This window comes from Bradysia coprophila, unplaced genomic scaffold (assembly GCF_014529535.1).
Source record: "Bradysia coprophila strain Holo2 unplaced genomic scaffold, BU_Bcop_v1 contig_476, whole genome shotgun sequence".
Lineage (NCBI taxonomy): Eukaryota > Metazoa > Arthropoda > Insecta > Diptera > Sciaridae > Bradysia > Bradysia coprophila.
In genome coordinates, this window is record NW_023503727.1 from 682,938 (window position 1) to 705,335 (window position 22,398).

The window sequence follows — 22,398 nt, forward strand, 5'->3', positions numbered from 1 at the left end:
CAATCAACGGAGATCACCGTCCAGATAAATAATTGAGAAACTGAGAATTAAGAAACAGTAAGGTAGATGCACTGAAACTTAAAACGGTAGATAAAGAATTGAGAAACGGAGATAGAGAAGCGGAGATAATTTGATTGAAAACGGAGTTATAGTATCTCCTTTTTTAAATTTTTTATCTCTGTTTTTAGTTTTTTTTTATCTCCACTTGGTATCTCCGTTTTTAAATTTTTAATCTCTGATATTATCTCCTTTTCCGAAATTATTATCTTCACTTTTTAATTTATTTTATCTCCATTCCATACATATCTTATCTCCATTTCTAGTTATAATATCTCCAAAACTCATTTTATTATCGCCGAAATTAGATTTTATTATCTCCAATTTTTTATGGAATTTATCTCCATTTTGGAGTTTCATATCTCCACATCACACTTTTTTATCTCCACTTATATCTCCTTTATTATATTTTTTATCAACCGAAATATTACTATCGCAATGAAAACTGAGGGAAACTTTAATTTTGTCTTAAAATATCAAAAATGGTCCATAATACAAGATTCAGGACGAATGATAAATTGAAAGTAAACATTCTCTGTCTCACACAATCCTACAATGCACGCTGGTTATATTTTATCGCTTTTTTATGCTTTGGTTTTCCCTAGCTTCGAAATTGACTTATTACAATCACATCGATAAAAAGTAAATTAACTTGTAAGACCGAGGTCAAGAAACACAAAAAAATCGTTTTCACTTATTATGTAAATGACTATTGCACCTTTCCCCACACCCAATTCTGCCTGACCCGTTAACACAAACTGGCAAAGCTTCGAACACATTCTATAATCCCCCGCATTTAGCTGATTTAATATAAAAACCAGTCAAATGTTATAACCGATTATTCAAATTCTATGGCAACCAGTGCAAATACGCCGCTCCAATGTATAATATAATGAAACTTAGCTCCGGTTTGTGTTATATTTTACAATAAAGTAATATTTTACAAATGTAACATTGACATGGTCGGGCAAAAAAAAAAAATTCGTCTCCGCTTCCATCCTTCTCTTTTTCATTTGCACAATATTTGCAGTGTATCCAATATCGACGTTATAATATTCCATATCAAGAACTTCCATCATACAAATTTTCCCTCTTATATGCATAGTAATATCGTTATGAAAACATATGGTAGACACTTTATTGGAGAAAATGTGTACACAAACAGTTTTTTCTCATTCAACTAACCTCAATCTGATAAATAACCTCAAACTGTATAAGAAAAGCTTATGTGCAAGACATCAAAACTACCAACCAACATATAATATGAAAATAACATAAATATATCGATGAACAGACACAAACCCATGCTCTGTAACATTTTGCTAACACACATATATGTGGAGCGCTGAGCCTTTTACAGAACCTTAGTCGGAGTCTCCGAGCAATGTTGACTTTTACATAATATTGACATTTTCCTTCATGATATTCTCAATATCAATTTCCAAACAACATGGAAAGATGTCTTACGCGATTTCATATAAGGTTGGATGTTCATTCAATGGAGCAAAGTTGTGTTCGTTTTAAAATAAAAACGGTTTTATGCTGAGGTATTTTCAATATTTTATTTTTCGAAAGGTGCATGGTGAGGATTTTAGGATGCTATTCGGAAAATTCAAAATATCTATGCGACGGTATGAAAGATTATAAGATTGAACGGTTTGTGTGTTGCTTTAGCAGACAATTTCCCTCTCTCACACAGATTGTCTGCGTCAGCATTCTAATATGTAGGGTAACATTACTATGTGAATGGAGATGGGTGTTGATTTTATTCGATGCAAAAATTGGGAAACCTATTGCAGTCTTGTTCCGTACACGCGCTACCATTTATTAGGTGTAAGTCATATCAAAATAATCACATCAATAAACATAAAATCCAATATGAAACGGAATTTCGGCAATAACTATTTTAAAAGCCCCAAAAATTTATTATCGAACATCAAATCAATCGATTATAATTTTCCAATAAAGCCATTGTGTGTGCGGTCTAATGAAATTCCTGGATAATAAATGTTTGACGATATGGCTGTTCCGATTTCGGTGTCACAGAAAAGTTAAAGTTTTACACTTATATCGCATCACATTATAATTTATGCACATCACACTGTTTAACGCTCATCCGGGTTAACTAACAGTGAAAATTAGACCGTTAAATTGAGGAGGTCACAAAAATTTATTGATTTATTTGGGAGTTTCTTGTTCGGGTTTGATGCTGTTTGGATTTGCGTCTAAAGAACATAATCCAACCGAATAGCAACTTTTGCAGGCATGTTACCATTTGTTAATGAAATTGCAAATGTTTCCGCTAAAAAAATCTTTTACTACCTTCCCCATGCGAAAGTTGACCATTACATATCAATGTGCCCCCTGCGAAAATGATCCATTACATGTGTACTATTTACGGTCCACTTTTTTTTTATTTAACAATTTATAGAAATCAACTTTCACATAGGGCAGGTAGTCAACCGTTAGGATACATTCGGAAACAGCTTTGTGATACTCGTAAACTCACTCGTGTGTTTTTGAGGAAATTGCTTCGGCAACTTTTTAGCCCCGTACGAAGTACTGGGGGCTTATAAGATTAATATGCCGTTTGTAACACGTCGAATTGGAAGCAGACAGTAAGGGCAAAGCATTTGGTTATGTTCATAGATGACGAATCCGCAATAAAAAAAATGTCCGTCCGTCCGTCCGTCCGTCCGTCTGTGAGCAAATCACAACCTTTTTTCAAAATTCTTTTTTTCCCCGATTGGTATCGACAAAAGTAAGGTCAAGTTCGAAAATGGGCATGGTAGGGTCGGCCCCTCCAGAGCTAGGGCCCTATATGTGTTTTTCAGTCTTTCGACGATATCTACCGAAATACGCACGCAATAGCTGCTTGTGATATATCAAATGAAAGGTATTGACGAGTAGAACAAAGTTGCTGAAAATTGTTTTTAGGTAAGATGCAACGCGGGCTTGTTGGGAGGGCTCAAAGGTCGTTACTCGGCCCTAAGTGTTTTTTGCACATAAATCGAGTAAATCTCATCCGATTTTGCTAGATTTAGTTTTTTATGGAAGGTAATTGAATACCGAAAATAACGTGGCGGAAAAAGTTTCAAATTTGGGCCCTTGGACTAAGGCCGCCACTCGGCCCTAAGTGTTTTTTGCACATAAAGCGAGTAAATCTCATCCGATTTTGCTAGTTTTTGTTTCAGTTGAGAGGTAATTGAATACCCAATGGAAAGTTGGCAAAAAATTGAGGGTTTCTAAAATAATGTCGTAAATTGTTGGTTTCATTTGAGAGGTACTTCGTACGGGCTTTCGTAATTGCGCTATGCGCAATTTTAAAAATGAACACTTTCAGTAAATTTGACCATGCCCAACTTGACTTGCATTTTGGTAACAGACGCATTAGAGGGTTGTAGACGTATTAGGGTTCCGGGCGTATTACGGCTACGGACGTATTATGGTTACGGACGAAATAGGATTACGGGTCGTACGGGGCTAAGTCGCAGCAAACGCTCCGACTGTTCTGATGCCTTGTTTTTTTACAAAGGTAGCTGTTTACCTCGACCTCAGCTCGGATACACAAACTCTAGTCTTGAGAGTTTGCTTTTACAGAAATATTGTTACATCATGTAATGAATTACTTTTGCAATATATGCAATGTAACCTACAATTACTCGAAAATCTGAGGTAAAGTTAACTTTATTTTACCGCGGCAAAGCTTTATCTCAAGCTTTTGAGTAATGTTGGAATATTACTTTTAACACAGAGATACACCATGAACACAACTCTTCTTTTCGGTGCTTCTCACGACAGTGACGTTTATTTTACTTCTTGTCTTTTACATTGAGGTAATAGTTGGCATGTAATTAAAGTGATCGATATTTAATAAGAAACGATCGCAAAAAATAAAGAATTGATCGCAATGTCTTCGTGATCGCAATAAAAATAAAATTTGATCACAATAAAATAAGAATTTGATCGCTAAATTTATGCAGTTTTACAACTAACATATGATTGCCTCAAAATATGAAATGATTACAAGAAATAAGGAATTGATCACAAAAAAATAGAACTTGAAAGCAGAAAACAAATAATTGATAGTAAAAAATAAGGAGCTTGACAGAAGAAAGTAATGAATTGATCACAAAAAATAAAGAATTTGATTGCAAGAAATAAGGATATGATTGCCATTTTGTCAAATTTAATCAGAGTAGATGCGAAGTTTTACGAATGTGGAACGATGAGAGGACTCTTTCACTTTGGTAAAAAATAAAAAATAAACCGGTAGATGTTCTTCTCTTACAGTTTTGTACAAAAAGGAAGTCCCTCGGTATTTTGCAAAACCGTCACTCGTGAATAAAATGTGGATGGTAATAAACGACCGATAAATTAATTAATTTTTTTTGTCGTTTCTTCACTTTTATCGATTTTCGTCGACGATTCAGAAAGCGACAAAAGTGAAGAATTGACGAAACGTCTCTAAGTTACATTTCGTAGAAGGATGAATTCCCTAGGAACGAACAAAACGCCTTCTTGTTAAGTTTTGTAAAAGGATGAATTCACTAGGAACGAACACAACGCCTTTGCATTACATTTCATAGAAGGATGAATTCCCTAGGAGCGAACAAAACGCCTTCTCATTACATTTCGTTGAAGGATGGAGTCCCTAGGAACGAACCGCCTTTGCTTTATATTTCCAAAATCGACAAAGTGCGAAGGAAAGCCTTTTTTTTACTGACTTACTGAAGAGGTGCCAGCGACATGTACCACATTTCTATCGGTATTTTATCATTTTCAATCGGTAAAATTGAATTTTTCTATCGGTCGAATATACGTCCCATAAAATTGTCACGACTCGTGAGAATTACGGCCCTCGTTTCGCTCTGGCCGCAAACTTCACACTCGTATGGGAGTTGTAAAATATTTTGTTTGATTGTTGGAATAATGAATTTAAAAAAAATATTCAGAAATTAGTTGAGAATGACTTATCTTATATTGCCTACAAAGAATGATGGTTACATTTAACATAAAATTTCCTTCACTTTTCAATCATAGTGTGCTCTTGTGATCATATTCTTTATTTCTTGCGATCATTTTCGTTATTTCTTGCGATCATTTTCGTTATTTTTTGCGATCAAATTCTTTATTTTTTGCGATCAAATTCTTTATTTTTGGGGATCAAATTTTATTTTTCGGATGGTAAGTGGTACATGGGATCACTTCTTATTTTTGGTCTGTAGAATCTTATTTTGTTGTGATAATTTTGAAAAAGTGTCAGCGATCAGTTTCTTTTTTCCAGTGGTCAGTTAATAATTTCAAGTAATCAAATCTTATTTTTAGAATTATCAATATAAATTCTTCTCTTATTTGTTTACCAAGGGGAGGAAATAGGAAATTCTAATAAGAGCGAAAGTTTGCGTGTGGCGTTAATAACTGTTTTTATCAACGAAACAAACGCATCAATTTGTTCCGAATAGAAAAAAACGATTGATTATCACATGGGAAAAACAAGAGTTCAGAAAATAAAAAATTTCTCACCCGAACTGTCATCAGATAGAGAGAGCGTCCATCTTATCACCGCATTCGAGTGGAGAAAATAATTCACGTCACACGGATGAAAAATACCTTTACTTTACTAGTGAGGTAAAGTGGCTATTCCCTCACTAGTGAAAACCTTTTCCCTCGCTCGTAAAGTAAAACGCCATACTTTACACGTGAAATAACTTGATATCTCGTATCACGATGAGTAAAAGTACCTCGGGCTGAAGCCCTCTGATACTTTTACTCATCTGGATACGAGATATCAAATTACTTCCCTTGCATAGTAATGTACTATACTTAACAATGGAACAACTGATCCTACTTCCTATCTGACGTTTGCGATCCGAGGCGAAGCCGAGGTGGTTAAACACGCACAATAAGTCATTGATGAGTAATGTACTATTACTTCAACAGTATTACGATACATTTTCCTATATAAAAGAGCTCATCACTTACATCTATCGTTGTCGTGTGTTGTCGATAACAGATGACCTTATGATTTTTCGCATATTTTGTTGACGATTATAGCGAACAAAATGTCACCACCTGCAAGAAAATCGCTCATGTTCCTATTCAATTGAACTATTGATTTGTTGAAAAAGTTTCACTGCCTGAACACATGCACGCAATACAAAGTGTTTTGAACTCATCAAAAAGTAAAGAAAACTTTAGCATACGCATCATCTCTCATACTAGCTTCCTGTGCAGAATTTTAAATTTCCTGCCAATTTTGAAGAACTCTATTTCAACATACTATTCCGATTTTAAAATGTGTTTAAGATGCGTCTTTATTATACGTATAGACAGAGGGATCGATGCTTCAGGGTTAAGCCCAATTTTATGTGTTATAATGTATTATAGCCGGAAAATGTATAAATTTTATCGCTTATGCTGGCGCTGAGGATATATAGTAAATAATATTACGAGAAACATTGCTGTATGTTTCCGTATAAAGCATCACTATGCTGTGCATAAACAATATGTAAGCTGCAACAGCAACATAAAACTTGTTTTATAAGGTGCTTTTCATAGAGATTTATGTGATGCAGGCACGAAAAAGGGATTTTTAAGAATTTAATCTAAGTCTTATCACACTTTATTCCTAGTATATGTACATTATAACAGTCTAACAGTCAGGTACTGAAATGTATGTGCACATAACAAAAGGAGATGTGTTGATGTGGACGCTTTCATTTCAATATTTTATGTTTCGGTTTTATGGCTCAAATTAAGTGGTTTGATAAAATCAAAAAGTCATTAAAATGTGAAAAAAGATACAACAGCAGACGATTGTGCACAAAGAGGATTGAACCAATCTTTCGTCAACAAAGGATTTAACAATTTTTTTGTTCGGTTGGCTTTGTTTGCAAACAGATATAAATGTTTGTTCAAAGGAGATCGATTTTCACTCGTGTACACTGTACACACACATAATTCTTTTATCTCAAGCATTTGAAGTATGTTTAATATTTCAAAAAAGAAAAGTGGAAAAAACGTTTTACGAGTGTTTTATGTCATCGTTCATGTCGAATAGAAACAAAGAACGCTCAAACCAATTCAAACAAACACCTACGTACCTTACGTACTTAAGACACCTGCGCAGGACTTGTTTTGCTCTGATTTCTCAAGCAGACATTTGTAGACTGTATGTGTGCCACTCTAATAGTTTTGGTTCGGTTAACACTGAAGAATGAATGTAGTTCCACGATTAAGGGTGCCAGAAAACCACTCGCTGTTGTTATAACTCATTTTTAGAAGGGCTAACCGTTTCTTAAAACTTGAAGTAAACTTATTAATGGGAAAGAGACCGATTTCTACTTCATAGCAAAACAAAAACTTTCTTTGGAAGATTTGAGTGTGTCCCTTAATACCAAACTTCTCACTGTGTAAACGAGTTTCGTTTATCAAATGTCTTTTACGTTGTTCGTTTTCCCATAGGAGCAATCTGTAACATTTTATAAATAAACTGAAAGCGTATCGCGATACAATGCATGCCATTCGTGCGTCATCAGCTTTCGTCAAAGTATATAGAGAATTTCGTGATGAAATGGATAAATTGACAATTACAATCGCCTCCATAGATAATGCATCTCATCATGAAACTTGCTGTACTTTGACAGAAGCCGATGTCGCACTAACGGTGTTTATAGCTTCAATCTTTTATCCTCTGCTTCAACGTATCGCATAGTGATTGATACAATAGTATCCTACGTCGATGCTTGCAAGTTTGTTGTATTGACATCGTCAACTTTTTTTTTTTTTACATGCAAGCACAAACACAAGGGATGTATCCCTTTGATGTTGATGGTTCACATCAACACGGTCTAGCCTAAATAATTGGGGGAAATGCTCGGTAATGGGTATTAATATTATTCTTGAAAAGTTGAGGATTACATACGGGGGGGGAAGACATGAACCGGAAGACTATTCCACAAACGAATCGCAACTGAGAAGAAAGTTCCCTTGAACTTTGCCGTGCGGCAAAATTCAGAAGCGACAACATGGGGATGTGCTCGTGCTGATTGCCTAGTGACAAGAGTCGAATTGTGGATAGGCGGGATCAGCGTCGATATCTCCGATGAACATTCACCGTAATAGTATCTGTAGAACAACGAACACCAACGATGCGCCGATGTTCGAGAGTGTCAATTGGATTTGTAACGCTTTCGTCACCGATCAATCGGATAGCTCTCCTTTGAAGTCTTTCGAGAAGATCCAACGTTGAGGGTGGAGCACCGACCCAGAGATGAGAGTTGAATTCAACTAGAGGCCTTACATAAGCTTTGTATATAGTCACAAGCTCTGTGGACGAGAAGAATCTTTTGCATCTCCTGAGAAATCCCAATCTCTTTGCCGCTGCCTTCGTCACACTCACTACGTGTTCATTCCACAGCATCTTGCTGGTAACATTCGTTCCGAGCAATCTTAGACTTGAAGTGTCTTCAAATTCGTCGGTCATGGTGGGCAGAGCCGTCGTCATCTCAGTCCTCTTGTGGGAGAACCGACATTTTTGAGTCTTGCCTAAATTCAGCTCAACTCTGTTAGCTCGGACCCACTCCTTAAGAACACCAATGTCGGAACTCAATGTCTCTACCATACCTTTGCGAGCCTCATCTACATCCTCTTTCTTCGGCACTTTATCGAACTTATACGAGTGGTGTAGCGTGCTGTCATCAGCAAATCCATGAATGGGATTTGATGTAGCGTTCAAAAGGTCATTGATGTAAATCAGAAACAAGATTGGTGAAAGAACCGAACCTTGGGGGACTCCTGCATTGCATTGCATTGCGAGTTTTGCGGAACGAGCCGAAGGCAAGTAGAGTAACCAATGCAATAAACTTACAAGCAAAGCAAGAAAATTGGTGTAGGAGGTCACAGCATGTAAATTCCAATACAAAACTCGGGATCGATTGAAACAGGGGCGCCGACTTCTAAGGACAAGCGAGGCTCGGGCACCACTACTCGAATGATGAGCACCACTACATCTTTCCAGTTTTACTTGAAAGAGCACCACTACTCCCAGATTCGCTTGTTGTATGAGCACCACTACTCCCAAACACAAGTCGGCGTCCCTGGATGAAAATGTCTCGTGTGATTGTCGAGGTCGGCTTCGTTAGTTTCTACAAATATTTTGCTTTATAAGAGAACAAGAAGCCATTAGAGGCGCTTCTTCATAGAGACCAATTGGACCAGGGCGCTGGAATATGATCGAGGGTAAAGAAAATAGACAATTTGTATCACAAAAAAAAATCCCAAATTATGCTGGTAAAGCAATAGGGGCGCTAGAGAGCTGAATGGTCCACGGCGCGAAATTTCCTAGAGGCGCGTTTGGAAGCCATAGATAGATAGATAGATTAAGTGGGTGGAATTTATATTCATAGACTCCTGCACCTTGGCCGCCAAAGGGCCTGTTGTGCGTGCCCACGTATTTTTTGAATATCTATCAATTCGAAATTATAGGTGGAAATAATAGATGGAGCTGCTGAACAGCATTCTTTGACGTTTTCAGTCATGATGGTGTTTACACCTCAGAAATCATTTTTTTGCGATTCCGATAATTTTTGTTAGACTATTTTACAGTCGATAAAGCCAATTAGTTGAAACTAATAGCAGACACTAATCATCCATGATTAGGAAAAACCATATGAGCATGTTCACACCGGGAGTCGAACCCGGGACCCATAGGCCATGAGTCCATCGCTCTACCGATTGAGCTAACTGGACTTCTATACCTTTGTAAGCCATACGCACAGCCATGACTAGCCATTCTAGCATGGAATCTGCGATAGTTAATAAACACACCGCACAAAGCACCGCAAAACACAGCACAGTGTAAACAGATTCAGGGAAGAATGGGAGCCTTAGAGCCCGTGTGCACCAATCAAAGCATTAACAGATTGTAACGCTTTATTTATGAATGAAATCCTAATCCAACAACGCACATTTCATTTCCCTTAATTTCTCATGACAATCCATCGTTCATTATTAAAATGGTCGTTTTATATTGCACAGAATCCACACGATGACCGCGTGGACCATTAACATAATCTCTTTTTTTTACTTTTTATTTCAATTTTAGCAAGGGATTTGTGCATAATGTAGAGGCAAATACTAATAAAAGATACATGCAGATGTGTGTGGTTTGAATAATTACTTTAATGTCGACAATGAAAACGCTTTCTTTTCCAGCAAAATTAACATAACGCCAGATGAAATGTTTTAATTAATTAAATTGGGACGAATTTCCTTCAGAAATTGTCCCAAATCTCATCAACAATTCATATTCGGAAAGGAAAGCGAAAAACAAAAGAAAAAAAAAACTTTTTCCTTGCAAACTTATACTTATTAACAATGCAATTTTACAATGTTTCAAAACGAAATAGCAAAATTATTCGAATTCTGCAATCTATCATATAAGATGTTTGCATCAAAAACATTTTATCGTCGATAACAGGTTCAGTTTAGTAGCACAACTTTTTATTTTCCTGATAGGAAGTAATAATTTTTGCACATTCATACAATGTAGTTATATAGCATTGAAGAAGAGGAGCATATAAATTATCGGTTCTCACGAGAGACATTTATCATTTCACCGGATATACCACAGGATAACGTTTATGGGTTTTGGAGTTTTTGAATATTTTTTTTTTATTTCACTAACATGTTCGAATAATATGCGCTGTATGTTTGTTGTGTTGCCGTAACGGTGTGGTGCTCAATGCAGATGTACGTTAGGATGTTGCTTTATGTTACCAGTTGAGAATTCAGCATTTTTCTTTTGTTATAATAATGTTTTATTCGTGTCAAGTGGAACCATACTTGTTGAATCTAATGCATTTCGACTTAAAAAGTCTGGAACGTTTGGATTTCTTTCGATGATGCCTGACTTCATACTTAATAATATATATCGAAAGAGGGACTATTTAAAAAAAAAATCGAATACCCGGTGCCAAGAGTCTCTTTATTATACTGTGGCTAATGGCACCAGGTGCCATTCGTCTCTTTATTATACTGTGGCTCATGGCACCCGGAAAAATTAAAATTTGAATAAAAATCCGGTAGGTAATTAATCCTGTTACGAAATATAACGGAAATGCGTTTTGTAGAATACTAGGAATTTCGTCCTTTTACGAAATTTAACGTAAAGGCGGACTGTTCGATCCCGAGGAATGCATTCTTTTACGAAATGTAACGTAAAGGTAGTTTGTTCGATCTTAGGGAATTCATCTTATTGAGAAATGTACATTTCGTAAAAGAATGAATTACCTATGATCCATCAAAACGGCTTAAAGTTTTATTTCGTAGAAAGATGAATTCCCTACTATTCTACAAAACGCATTTACGCAATTCCGAGGTATCGAACAACCCGTCTTTACGTTATATTTCGCAAAAGGACGAATTCCCTAAGATCGAACAATCTACCTTTACGTTATATTTCGTAAAAAGATGATCTCCCTAGGATTGTGTACAAAACAAGTTTAATTTTCAAAATATCTGGATTTTTTATTGAAATTTTAATTTTTCCGGGTGCCAATAGTAGGGCGTATCGAATTTTGAGAATTTTAAGGGTCGCGATAGCCTGTGTGCGGAAAACGTAGATCATTGAAAACTAAGTCCAGGCATATGGTTGATGGATCCGAAGGTGCCCGGGAAGAAGTCCCACCGGACGACTTTAACTTTCAAATGGTCATAACTCGGAAAGTTAAGAGTATTTTTGAAAACAATGTTCTAGCAGGATGTAGAGCGTTAAAAACTCTACAAAACTGCCAAAGAAACCGATGGTCCAAAAGGTGTGTCTGTCGAGGTTTTCTAACATCGAAAGTTCGACATTTTGGTTTTTGACTTTTATTTCCTGAGAGACAAATTATTAACTTTAGCTTTTGGCATGAGGTTGTAGAGGAGGTCGAGTACTACCAGTACACTAGGCTATGTCCCGGTCGGCGATCCATCCGAAACCACTTTTTCAACATTTTTGAATGGACTTTTTAAGTGTACCCACGTCGCCCACGACGCCATTGCAGACAATGTAACCGGTGTTGCTGAGTCGAGGTAACCTTGGCCAGTAAGTGCACATAATATTCCATAACAGTAGCTGAACTCTTTTACAAAATATTTAAGAATTCGGTGTAGCACATTTTGTACTACAAAATCTGAGAAAGTGAGAAATTTGTGAGAAAAACAACAAATAATCGTTTTAATTAGTTATTTGACACACGAACAGTAGTAAGAAGTCGATTTCGTTGCAAATACACATTTTTCGATATTTTTACAAAAGGTTGAACTTCGTGGTATACCGTGTCAATATAATGTGCTACATCGAGATCCCAAATATTTTGTAAAAGAGTTCAGCATTGAAAAAATGGAACAATTAGTGCGTCGGTGAAGATATGACTACTCTGAAGGAGTAGTACCTACTGACTTATTTATTCACAATCATTGTGCCAAAACGTTTGTTCTCTTTAAATATTTGGATGTAACTATCTGGTTACACAAAAGCTTTTAAAAAATAATTTGACGCTGATTATGAAGTCTGGACATCAAGTACATACCAAATTAGTTTCAGAAAAAAATACGTCCGATTTTGGTAGGCTGTTTTTCAAAAGAATCACTCAACGCGATGTCATTCGTTGTCATTACAATTAGAAGGTATGCTTTTAAGAGCTTAATTCGATATCACCTTTGAAAAGTGGTGTGCAAATTTACTGAATAAATAAATAGCGTAGACGGTAACACAGCGTTCTTTGTCTATTATACACCTATACTCTTTTAGGGATTAAGTCTGAAGGTAAATGACGACATTTAGCATGTTTTGTTGCTTTAATTTACAGGTAACTTGAGAACTGCAGACGGATTTTAATATTTGTTTTTAAAAGTAGGTAAAGGACTCCGTCTGCATCATCGATGTTGTAAAGGAGCGTAGCGCACGTTTCGTATATATTATTGGATATTGACGCATTTTTCATTAAACCACAGATTTATGCTATTAAATGAATTATTAAACTGTGAAAACCAAAGCTGTGATCACACAGAGAATAAATGAAAAGTCGCTTAATTGACTTTTAACTTGTTTTAAAAGCGATATTTACAGTCAGAATATTGGCATGTATTTAATGTACGAATAGACATCTGTTTTCATTATATAAAAACGAACAATTTTTAATTAAAATTTATGTTAGCATATCGGCTAAAAGCTTTTAATTCCGTATGAATATCCAGCATTTTTTTACCGACCCCCGTACATTCAACTGAAAAGAGACATATATGTGATGTGTAACAAATTTGGAAAGAAGGAATTTGCAGTTTTGTCAGGACTTTATTTAAACGTTAGTATGAGTTGAAACAATCTACCTGTCATTGATTCGATATTCGAATCGCCACTTTTTCGACTGAGAAGAAAATTGCATCTGTGGCATCAGAAGGTTTTTGAAACCAAATCTCTTACTTCAACAGTTTTAACATACACTTTTATATTGTCATCACTGTCGATAACAGATGACTAACGGAGCAGTCATGATTATTGATACTGCACGCAGAAGACTTTTATACTGAGCTTTCATACGCTCTTTTCTTTGCCAGACATCGAGCATATCCGAGAGGGTAACCACTGGCAAAAAATCTGTCCCAATAATTTCAAATCCACTTTTCAATTCCAAAAATTCCGTGGTTTCAGAATTAATAATCGTCAATTGAAAAGAGTGGTTTCCCCCTCGTGTCTGACTAATGTGGCTATCATATATAACAGAATGTACAATAAACAAATGAAGTAAAAGATTTCTCATTACATTGAAAGTACTTAGACCAATGGAAGTCACAGACTCTATTGCCATTTTCTAGAGTATCACCGGAGGATGAGTAGGAAATAGTCAAGTGGATAAAATTGAATCAGTTTGTAAGAACATCATGCACCGATGCGTATTGCATAACGCCACGAACGCCAATGTAACGAAGACGAAGAAAAAAGTGGCCAAGGCAATAACCCTAAATATCCAATTTAATTCCGAAAACTCCATTAGCCTGTCCCAAAAATTCCACAGTACTCCCTCGGGCATATCATTTATCTTTAGTTGGAAGCTGGAGTGCAGTGTCGTGATAGGAAGAACTCTAGATATTTGATATTAAGCGAAATAGTCGGGAGGCCAATTTTTTTTTTTAAAACATCCACGAAGAGCGTTCGGTTTCAGCATTTTCTTTATTTTTTGCGTGTGACAAAGATATAATTCGGGTCTCTCCTAGCTAAGAAATCACTCAAAATACTTCTCTTAGTTTTATTTGCATAGTTCAAATTTACCATCTACAACCCATCTGAGGACTAAAGCCCTCACTCATACGGTCAGATTATAGCGATAAATCCGACAAATGATTGGAATGATCCTTTGTTAAACATTATTGTTATCGTCTCTGATCTACAAACAACTGAGAGGCAAAATGTATATGAATGCTGGCAAAGCCTCATTTCAACGAATATGATAGAGTTTATGTGTAACGCGAATGGGAGTTACTCAAAAGCAAATTATACACTTCGCATAGAACTACCGAAAAGATTAGCCGAAATCTCTTAGCGAATTTGGTGTGTTTGTACTGAAAATGTAAATGTTAAACGAACAAACGAATGTAGTACGAATCCCGTAAATGTATTCTAAACATCACACTAATTCTTAACACGATACACCATCAAAATCCGAATACATGCTGTATTTACCATTAAAATTAAAACAATATTATAGAATACACCTAGTTGGGTACTACATTTAGTGCTTTAGATACATATATATATACGAAGCAAACACCTGGATAATGTTTCAGTCACTGGGTACATACGTTACATCATGACGATTAATAATTAAATAATATTAATCACATAGATACGATTTTCGGGAGGTTCACAATTTTTGGTGTATTTGTTGGAAAATTGGGTTCAAACGCACACTCACATTCGCTCACATCCAATGGAACATTATATTATAAATAGGGATTTATCTCGGCAGTGTCAGTTTACGTTTACACACATTATTTATTTGTTTTTAGAAAATATCACAATTCGGGTCTCGGTGAAAATTTGCTTAAATTGAAAATAATTTCGGTTAAATTTAGGATATATTTGAACGGACTGAATTAAATATTTGCGGCTTATTATTCCGTAGACCGATCGCAATTTTCGGTCGGGACAATAATATTTAATTAAAATTGAAATATGGTTTGCAGCATTGCATCCACCATACCGACATTTAAATGAGAATTAAGTGTAACAATATGTCTGTTACTAATCCTGCGTGAGTCCATTATGTGGTTTTTTTTGGATTGATTGTTAAACAGACGTATTCAGTACGGAAAAATGATGAAACAACTGATAATCAACACACAGACGCACTGTTTTGCGATAATCATTTTCTCATCGAAACTTGGTTAAATTCTTTAAAAAAGCCTCTTTGCATAAGTTACGAAAAATATTAAGGTTACCTCGTCTCTGTGACCGTTAAAATGTTATTGTTTTCGAAATCAGACAATAAAACCGTTTAGTATGTCTAATAAATCCTCTGAAGTGAGTTGGCGCCACACCAAAGCCAACGCCAATATTTTCGTATCACACACAACGATTCGCAGTGATATTGAATGAGTGAATTTATCAGATATGTTTTATGTTGCCACTGCAAATCGTTGACGAACTTCAAGCCTTTCAAAATTCGATGTTAATATGTAGCTACTTTAAGTAATCAGATGTGAAGTCCATGCATGATTCTTGACTAATTTATTTAACATTTTTCGTTTCAGGTAAATAAAAACATAAACGATGAGACGCATGTTACGGCCATCCAAGGACGGTTAAGTAAAATTTTAACTTTTTAAAGAATTTCAGGCAAAAGTATCGTTACATTATAGTTAGATCTTTTACTTCTTTTGCTTACAATATGCCTTCACTTTCACTGTTTTTAAATATTTGTTTAGGCAAGTGTCAGGTTTGCGGAATGAGCCGAAGGCGAGTGGAGTAATCACACCGCAGAGTTGGATCGGTTATCCGAAAAACCGAAAATTTTCGGTTCGGTCCAAACCGAAATCTTTATTTAACTTAATTACTATAAAATAAAACCAGTATTGTTCTCGTTGAACTTCTAAGTATGCCTGGCCTGACCCTTTTTCCTAAATAAAATTACACAAACAATCCTTACGGTTGATTGTAATGGTACCGCACTCCGAGACGATTTTTCTCATCGACTTGATCCGAACCGAACAGGGTTATTGGGTGAGTTCTAGTGTTGCATTTAGTCCGTTGCAAAAGCGTAACGTTAAAAAACCGGGCTCTGCCACTTCCATTTAAAATATCTGAGTTCTGAGTTCTTTCCTGGCTAATTTTTAACGACCGATCTCGAAAAAGTTTCGGACCATTACGCTGCTTGTGTGGCTCACACACAGGAACGTCTACAGGTGATGGTCCACCGAAAATTCGTAAATTAAATTTTTTAATTAATCGAAAGTTGTTTAAATTTTCTTTTTCTTTAATAAATTCTGTTTCCAAAATATTTTGTTGATTTTCACCCATTTTGTGATCCTGTCTAAGTCAACTCTACGCATTTTGCATTACTTAGTACATTTAATTTAAATAAAACGTCGATGAAGTTCACCATAAATACCTAAGACCTAAAATACCTACAGTGAACGACATCTCAAATGTCTCACTGTCAAATTTTTCTGAGAATTTTATTGTGTCATTGCAAATTCATAACGACATTCTCTGAAAAAAATGACAGTGAGACATTTGAGATGTCGTTCACTGTAAAAAAAAAATAAAAACAAAAAATTGAAAAAGAAAATCATTTTGGTTTTCAAAAATTCTGCGCACAATAAAAATCCTTATGACGCTCACTACAATGGTTGTCATTGTATAGATCATTTTCATGACCTTGTAAACGTCAGACACGATCCCAACTGTCAGACATGTCGAAAAGTATCGAATGAATTGAACGAACGATTTTCATATAAAAACCAGTGAATTGAACGCAGTTAACGTCAATTGATTGAGGTTAAGGACTATTTGACGAAAAATTAAGTGGGGTTACGTTGACATGAAAAATAAATAATGAAAAGACGATATTAGGCATTACAAAAGAAGAAGGTGATGTTCTGGACTAACTTTTCATAAGAATGTTTGAGCGGAGCGAAGCGATTTTCGTATAGCACTTTAGCAGACTTAGAGTTGCTTTCGAATAGATGTTTGTCTGTAACAGGTGTTAGTCTCTAACAGGTGTCTGCCCGGTCTAGCTTGCTAGGATGCGACGTATAATGAGAATGATAAGCGGCGGATGTTAAGAACAGATCCGACGTTTAAAAATCGGTCAACTTTTGCCTGGTAGAGAGCTTTTGACTGAAATAAATGTCAAAATTTAATTTTATTGTGAAGGCCTGAAATAAACTTATTTTGTTGACTCTGGCTTTATATTCATTATCTTAAATATGAAAAATTTCGGTCTATAAACGAACAATTTTTCGTGAATTTTCATAAATTTTCACGATTTTCGTGATTTTTACGATTCATGAAAATTCACGAGAACATTTTTGTTAATACAAACCCTGTTCGGTTCGGATCAAGTCGATGAGAAAAATCGTCTTGGAGTGCGGTACCATTACAATCAACCGTAAGGATTGTTTTTGTAATTTTATTTAGGAAAAAGGGTCAGGCATACTTAGAAGTTCAACGAGAACAATACCGGCTTTATTTTATAGTCATTAAGTTAAATAAAGATTTCGGTTTGGACCGAACCGAATTTTTCGGTTCGGTTCAATCCGAACCGAAATCTTCGGTTCGGTTCAATCCGAACCGAAATTCTCGGTTCGGTCCAAACCGAACCGAAATTTTCGGTTTTTCGGATAACCGATCCAACTCTGATTCACACGTGCCTAGACAAGCATTTACAAGCAGTGACGTAACACATTTTACATGTTTGTGGACGGTAAGTGCATTTTCCCTGTCACAAGCAGTGATGTAAAGTGCACTTTACTGTGCATAAGCATGTAAAATCTATTACTTCATTTGTTCCTTCTTTTTATCGTCATTTTCGGTAACAGATAATGTTTATAGCTAATTTCTAGACACTGAATCGATGACATCGAAACATTCTCAATGCACTCAACATTCTAGACCCAAGTCAAGGAAGGAGGGAAGCCAGATTTTAGTTTCATTTGACATGTAAAGTTCAAAGCTTTATTTATATAATTTCTGCCCACAGTGTTGTCTTACCGACCGACATCTCATCGCCTTTTCGCAGCAATTCCGATTCTGCCCATATGCTATGATATGTAGTAATAAACAATCTTCTTAAAAGAATAAGATCGATTTTCGCCAGACTGTTTTTCCGAGAAATCCCTTTTTAACCAAATAGGCAATCAAGCTCTCTCGACGCATACCGGTCTTGCCGACCATAACATAATCATATTTTCGATTATAGCTTTCACCGTCATTGAATCCAACGATATATGGAAGGCATTAAAGCACAACCGTACGCGTTATAATACAAAACATTTCACGCCACTATAAAACCAGAAAAAGAGAAACGCCAACCCTATCTCAAAATGCCGAAATTATTTATAACTTCGAATCGGTTACGCATTATAAATGCCAGAACGACTTCCTTTTCGATAAATGAATGCTTACAATGGCCAAGAAAAACCTCAATCAAAAAGTTTATCATCCAATAATAAATGTATAAAAGTTCGAATGTTGTTTCGATAAAAACACTTTTCGGGGCTTGTATTTGACAACTGAATCGTGGTACTTCGGGGGTAGTGTGTGATGGAATATGTGTGTGCAATAATCATAAAATTCATAATTTGAAGAAAGTTATTCAAATGAATGAGTTTAAGTGTTATTAGGCCGTTACGGTTTATTAGTCTGGGTTTATTGATCAAAACATGTGAGGCCAAAATATTTTTTTACGATTATAACGGATGTTATGCTTAAGTTTATTATGCCGAAGGACATACATATGACACGGTCTTTCAAAAACATATAAAACCTTACTCGGAGAACAAATTATTTGTCCCATAAAACCACAAAGCGCCTACAATTTTCCGCACTTACATATTCCGCTCCGGCAATAAATCAACGTCTTATCAATGTAACTATCAATGGAAATAGAAAATGCGTTACTTCTATCCATTACTCATTTCGAGTAAAAATGATGTTATTTTATCACAAATGAACACGTAACAAATGATTAAAGTTCACGTTACACATCAATTACGATTTTGATGAATCTTTATGGGGCATAAAAATAAAATTTAATTCGATTATCACCTAACACGCTATAAATATTAAAACTATTTTGTCAGTCAACGGAATCATTTGTTTTGCTGGTCGTATAACCGAAAACTACCACAATATTAAATACAAGGAGCAGAAGAGAATTATTAATGGATTTCGGTTTATTTTCTTTCGTTACAATATGCGTTCATATAATATGCCATTTACCAAACATTACTCGTCTGAGCGTGGTTATGCCATCATATATCAATGTTGGAAACGAATTTCACGAAAAAAAAAGGAAGAAGAAGAAAGAATTGTACGTGGAATAGATCAACAGGTCACAGGATACAGCAAGAGATGAATTTCTATGAAGTTGAAAATGAACAAATTAAATTCGAAAATTTCACGCTTCAAGTCTAGTTACGTCATTTTCGTTTCGCAACCAATTTACTGATGAAATTACATCCATGTATGTCAGAGTAGATGATTGAAAACAGTTAGAGTGTCGTATCGTGACAATATAGCTGCAGTAAAAACTAATGAGTTTTTGGTGAAATCCAACTGACATTTTAAAGTTTCACTGAGTTGCTCATATTACAGTATCTATTTGAATGTTAAAATAAAAGAAAATCTGTTGCATCCCATAGCGGATCCGAGAGGGAACTCTGTCCCACCGAAGAACACAATAGGATTGTGTCTATTACACATGACTGTTTGCGAAATTTTTGCTTCAGTGAATCGATAATGAATTGAGTGGACTGTGGGATTCTTCAATTTTTGTTGCAAGAACACCATGGAACCCATGGCATGGATAGATTTTTCATGTGATAAATTACTCTCGTCATTCGGAAAACTTGAATGGAAAACGTTCGTCTATATGCTTTCACCATAGAAGAACAAAAACGGAAAGGTTTATTGTAAAAACCGAACAACTGCATTGGTTGTAATTAGAAATGAAAATTGAAAAGACACTTAGTTTGGTAGCACTTACCGTGATTTGAGCTAAACACTTCGATTGTCTATAATAGTTATTTATGATATCGAGTGCAAAGAGCTTTATTAGGGACTATTATGGCCATAATGCTAATATTAGGCCAAGTACCACAATATACATCGTGTATCTCTTCTAATAAAGTACTTTGCATCGAGATTCATACAATGTTTTATGCGACAGAGACATCTAAAGTTCGCAGTTGCGTAATATAAATAGAGAATGGTTTCGACGACTGTCTCGATCTGAGAGATGCTTTTCAGAAATAGCACATCTTATCGGACTATTGTGACAGTGACAAAAAAAGGACCAAACCCCACGAAGCAGGTCATACCTTTTTGCATGGAAAAGTCTAGCGAATCATAAATAAACGTTTTATGAAATTTATTGATTCTGATTGTGAATCATAAATGTTTCTTTTAATTCTTCTTCTTCTTCTTCTTCTCCGGCGCTACAGCCACTTGTGGGCCTTGGCCTGATCGAGAATCCGGTTCCAGCGAACCCTGTCCCCTGCTACACTTCGCCAACTTCTTATTCCGAGCGACAGTTTCCCAGTTTCTTTTAATTATTATTATTAAATAGGGCGTCTCCTTAATTGCTTAAGTAAACATGCACTTAGGCCGCCAGTGGGCCCATTGTGCTTTTAATAAAATCAAACAAAACAAACTTAAAATTAAACATCATTTGATAAAATATAAAATATTTCATCCAACTGTTCGTCGTTTACAAATGTTCCCATTATAGGGACAGCATTTGTCCTTTGTATTTGCGAGGCTTATGCGTTGCGTCAGGTATTGCTTTGATCGTGATTCTCCTGTTGACATTTTAAGAAGATTTCCCAATTTTCCAATAAATTCCAAAGCCTCCGCGCACCATGGTCCCAGTGTTTCACATGAAAAAGGTAAAAAGATGTAATTATCTTCAACGATTTTTTTGTAGTCATTACATTTTTCTGTTGCTCCTCGTCGCGCCACACTGCCAGTTCTTAACGATGATGAATGTACGATGATGAAGGCGCGAGCGTATCTCTTATCGTAGCATCCCATACGAGCATTTTACCATTGAACCATGGGACCAAAGTAACGCCATCTGCTCTTTTTCCACTGTCTCTGAAAATTTGCGGTTCGAGTCTTGCTGGGATATTGGCTGATCGAAGACCTCTGCACAAAATGTTGTTCATGTCGCTGTGACAGGCGTGTCTTCCAGCACTATATTTACAAGACATGCCGTGAATTCCATTCTTGTCCACTTGGGCTCCACATTTGCACTTGAGAGATACGAAAAGTATTGTTGTCGAGTAGACTTCCAATTTGTCGTGATGGTAATACGGTTAACCAGGCACTTGATTCCTTTGCACTTGAAGCGTTGTATCGTGCTTTTTGTTCTTCGGTTGACAGCGTTAATGAATTCATAAATAAAATGATTTCATAACCAGACACGCAAACCACTCATGCACGTGTCTGTGGTGAAGCTATCACAAAGCTGTAGCCAATAACCAATGAAGCAGGGACTAAAGTAAGAAACAAGTGTGTAGGCAATTGACGACAGTGCCTCAAAGTGGCGACACTGCCGTCGACATTTGCCACCACAGAAATTACTTCGCATTGAGCCTACGGAATTATCAGTCAAATTCAAAAATTGCGTTTGTCAAATCTTAAAAACCAGTGATCCCAGTTAAGGAACTTAATTAAAACAAAGTCTGTGACTACTCCTTTATTCGCCTAAGATCACTTATTTCAATTGGTTTTACAAATTAGATATGGCCACTACAGAGCAAAAACATGGGCCCTTGACAAGATTTGCACAGGAAAAAAAAACCTTTTTTTTAGTCCCTGCAATGAAGTATGAAAACTTCAAATGTTCACACCGCACTGGAGGTGTTTGGTTCTAACACAGAGTGACCGACACATCTCCCCATCGTTGTGGTTTGATTAACCAAAGCGTTGACTACGCCAAACATACATAATATCAAGTTTAATGTTTATTGATGTGCCTGGCTCTCTATAAAAGCCCAGACAAAAAGTCTTCTCTTAAAAAGTCTTAAAACTCGATCCGAAACTTGATTTGAAATAATTGTACCAGTCAA

At 36.0% G+C, this 22,398-nt stretch overlaps 1 protein-coding gene and 2 long non-coding RNA genes across 4 annotated transcripts in view; 2 read left to right on the forward strand and 1 right to left on the reverse strand.

Moving 5' to 3' along the window:
- The window catches only part of LOC119082608, a 23,906-nt gene extending 21,353 nt beyond the window's left edge, over window positions 1-2,553 (forward strand). Inside the window, exon 3 of the long non-coding RNA XR_005088668.1 lies at window positions 2,544-2,553. This is a non-coding gene — a long non-coding RNA (uncharacterized LOC119082608). The remainder of the gene's footprint in view (window positions 1-2,543) is intronic.
- The window catches only part of LOC119082610, a 12,144-nt gene extending 3,950 nt beyond the window's left edge, over window positions 1-8,194 (reverse strand). The window contains exons 1-2 of the long non-coding RNA XR_005088670.1: window positions 7,836-8,194; window positions 5,897-5,898 (exon numbers count right to left, since the gene is read on the reverse strand). This is a non-coding gene — a long non-coding RNA (uncharacterized LOC119082610). The remainder of the gene's footprint in view (window positions 1-5,896; window positions 5,899-7,835) is intronic.
- Window positions 1-22,398, forward strand: part of LOC119082602 (uncharacterized protein C18B11.02c-like) — a 331,234-nt gene that overhangs the window by 39,963 nt on the left and 268,873 nt on the right. The window lies entirely within an intron of this gene.